Source organism: Tympanuchus pallidicinctus, unplaced genomic scaffold (genome assembly GCF_026119805.1).
Source record: "Tympanuchus pallidicinctus isolate F22 unplaced genomic scaffold, pur_lepc_1.0 scaffold1, whole genome shotgun sequence".
NCBI lineage: Eukaryota > Metazoa > Chordata > Aves > Galliformes > Phasianidae > Tympanuchus > Tympanuchus pallidicinctus.
In genome coordinates this window covers 43,675,459-43,678,591 of record NW_026294618.1, presented here as the reverse complement: position 1 = coordinate 43,678,591, position 3,133 = coordinate 43,675,459, and the positions used below count along the sequence as shown (strand labels likewise).

General features: G+C 37.3%; 1 long non-coding RNA gene across 1 annotated transcript; it reads right to left on the bottom strand.

Moving 5' to 3' along the window:
* Positions 1 to 743: 743 nt before the first annotated feature.
* On the bottom strand, positions 744 to 2,759 carry LOC128082065 (uncharacterized). Its single transcript, XR_008207535.1, has 3 exons — positions 2,696 to 2,759; positions 2,147 to 2,214; positions 744 to 1,970 (listed from the first exon to the last, which is right to left on the bottom strand). It is a non-coding gene; the product is annotated as an uncharacterized LOC128082065 (long non-coding RNA).
* Between the last annotated feature and the right edge of the window lie 374 nt (positions 2,760 to 3,133).

Genomic DNA, 3,133 nt, shown 5'->3' with positions numbered 1-3,133 from the left:
CTCTGAAGTATCTTAATAGATAAAACCAAGAGTAACTAAGCACCCCATGCCACTCACTATCACAGCCAATAGCAAACACATGCAGCAAGCAGAGCACATCTGTGATAGAGTGGCTTTTTTTGTTATTAAGGGAACAAGCCAAAAGGTACCCAGGTCCGGAAGAACATGTCCTATACCTACTAGTCAGAAGAATGCGGAAATACAATTACATCTTTGTTATTGGAACACCATGCAAACCATTTAGACATGATTTTGAAAAAATCATTAGAAGAAAATGTGCTTACTGTCTTTGACAGTCCAAATGAGTAAGTCACACAGGCCTTACCACATTAAAAGCGAACACGTTTCAAGGGAATTAGAATGTCAGCTTTCATTACATTCAGTACCGATCTGCATTCTGAAGGATAAATGCTATTATCCAGACAACCTGTGAACACTTTGTATTTTTGTAGACAAACCAAGGCATTGCTTCCAAGGATTTCTCAAACACGGAGTCTCAGATAATTTAGTTTAGAAGGGTCAAGTCTGTGCTATCTTTAAGGCCTTCATTTGGTCATGTCTGAATAACTTTGAGGCAGCCTCCCCAGGCAACCTGTGCCAGGGCTTCACCCTCACTATAAATACTATATTTCCTTTTGCGTAGTTGGAATTTCCTTTAATATAACTTGTGCACATAGTCCTTCCTCCTGTATAGTGTCCCACACATTCTACTATGCCTAAGCAAGAATTACAATATCATTTATAACTGCAGCAAACTCGCTGCCAAAAGGTTTAATAAAGATTTGCACATCTACATGGCTGAAGCACTTAGTCATGTACCCCCACTGAAGCACAGAAAATATAGTGTTTTTGTTATAGTTTTTGCCATATAGAGGACAAGATGCTTATGTAAACAGCAGCTTGGACTGAAACTAAGACTGAGAACACTGGCATACTACTTCAGTAATGGATGCTACAGAGGAGAGTGACAGGAGGCAAAGTAACATCTGAGGTAGAGTGCAAATTTGGAATTGATCAGAGGAAATCCTTCAGTCTAGTCCCTAGACAGAGATGGCTTATTGCAACATGAATTAAAATGACTACAACAGAATAAATTACTCCAAACAAATTTCAACATGGATTTTAAAAGACACCATTCAAGCTTAGCAAGTAAATTTGCGAATATGAACCAGACAGGTTCCAAAACAAAACATTAAAATCTGTATCACTTTGTGGCATTTATAAAATGAAGAGAGAAACAAGTAATTCATCTGCTTTTTGGTAATGAAATGGGGTGTGAAACTTCTTGGTTGTAGCTGATTTGTCAAACCTTTGAACAAAATATTACTTCTGGGAAACAGATGTGTGACAGATACTTTCTGTAGCAGTCTGTATGTTATAAAGGTGTGAGAGTCCAAAGGAGGTCTACAAAGATGGGAAATGGTCCGAAGAGCAAAGTGCGTAAGGAGCAGCTGAGGTCCCGTGGTTTGTTTGGCTCAGAGAAGAGGAGGCTGAGGATATTCTGAGTTCATCAGGCAGGCTCTTTGCTCCATGTATTTCTCTAGATTTTAACCCTTTCAAGAGGAGGATGTTTTTACAGCTTATGTCATGCTCTCATGCACTGCATTTTGTGAGCACTGCTCCATGTCTTTCCCAGCAGAATTCTACACAGTGCCAACTGTCATTTGGGATAAATATTGACCAACTCCTACTTAAATAAATGGTTGCATTTCTCCAGGAAGTATGTTACCAAAACTATTGCTAAAGATCTTTTGTCTTCCTAGTGCAGCTTCTTGCATCAATCATTCCAAGATCACTCATCAAAAGGTGAGCCTCTGCTGTGGTCTTAATTTTAATTGTTTGTAGCAAAAAGGGGATTCAGAAAGTAGGTAAAGATGTCATAAAATATCCAGGTTTTGAGCCAAGTGCATTTCATTATTGAAAACTTAATAATAAGTTGCAGTAGGCAGCCATTCAGAATAATAGTTAGCCTGTAGAAAAAGTACAGAAACAAAACATTTCGTTACTCCTTAAGGTTATCCCATAGACAAAAGGAGGGTGAGTACATGTAGGGTATAAATGAGGTTCCCCAGCTGTTTTTTCCTGCAGTTGCATTCGTTTAATATGTCAACATAAGAGCAGTGGGGAGAGAAGATAAATGTCTCACATTATTATCAAGGTGTTTTCACCCTGACTTCCTATCTGACACTGGATCTGCAGACGTCATGGGAGAATCTAAAAAAGAAAAAAAAGAAAGAAGTTATGTTCTGACAGTACACACCTATACAGAATGCATAATATAATTAAAGATTTATCTTAGAAATTTTCTGAAAATTTAACGGAATTAACATTAAACAGTTGCTGAAATAAATGGCCTAAAAATCTTTGCTTGAATTCTTCCATCTGTTCTTAAAGCTAAGCAATATTGCAGGGTAATTTTAATATGTGATTACTTAATTTCAGTTAACTATGGATTATTTTGATAGCTGATATTCTTTTAATGATTAATAAGTAGGCTGACTAAATGTTAAGCATTATTAAACGTGCTTTACATAGCATGAGTTAGAACAAAAAAGCCCTTCAAAAATTTATCTTTCCAATAACATGCTGAAAATATTTAGGAGTCATTTTTCTTCTGGCAACATAAAGAAACCTTAAAATAAAAGAGGGAAGAAGGAGTGGGGATAATACAGATGGTAAACTAAGCAGTGCTGACATTTTAGAGCTTTCTATACAGCTGGTGTGAAAAGATGTTTTAAGCTCTTAAGAATGCATTTAGGCACAACTTCAAGTTCATCAGTTTCCTGACTTGGCAAACTCAGCCATATCACCTGGTATTGCTGATGATTTCATTAACATTACTCCTATCTGACTGGTCAGATTTAGGCAGATGTCCACCTGCGAACACTTACAAAAGCCACTGAGAAAATGAACTCCAGAGAGATTCAGCTGACTTTTAGAATTTAAATTTAATCCTGTATAATTCTTTTTCTTTTTTTCTTTCGCAGATTCTGTTTCTTATGTGGTTCTTGACTGCTTCGTGCTGAGAATGCACTGTACCTTCAGTCCTTTTTGACTAGTCTTTCAGCTGCTTGTCTTCTTGGGCCTTTACCAAGGTAAGATCTAGGGAAGTCAGTCTACTAGCATGCCCGTA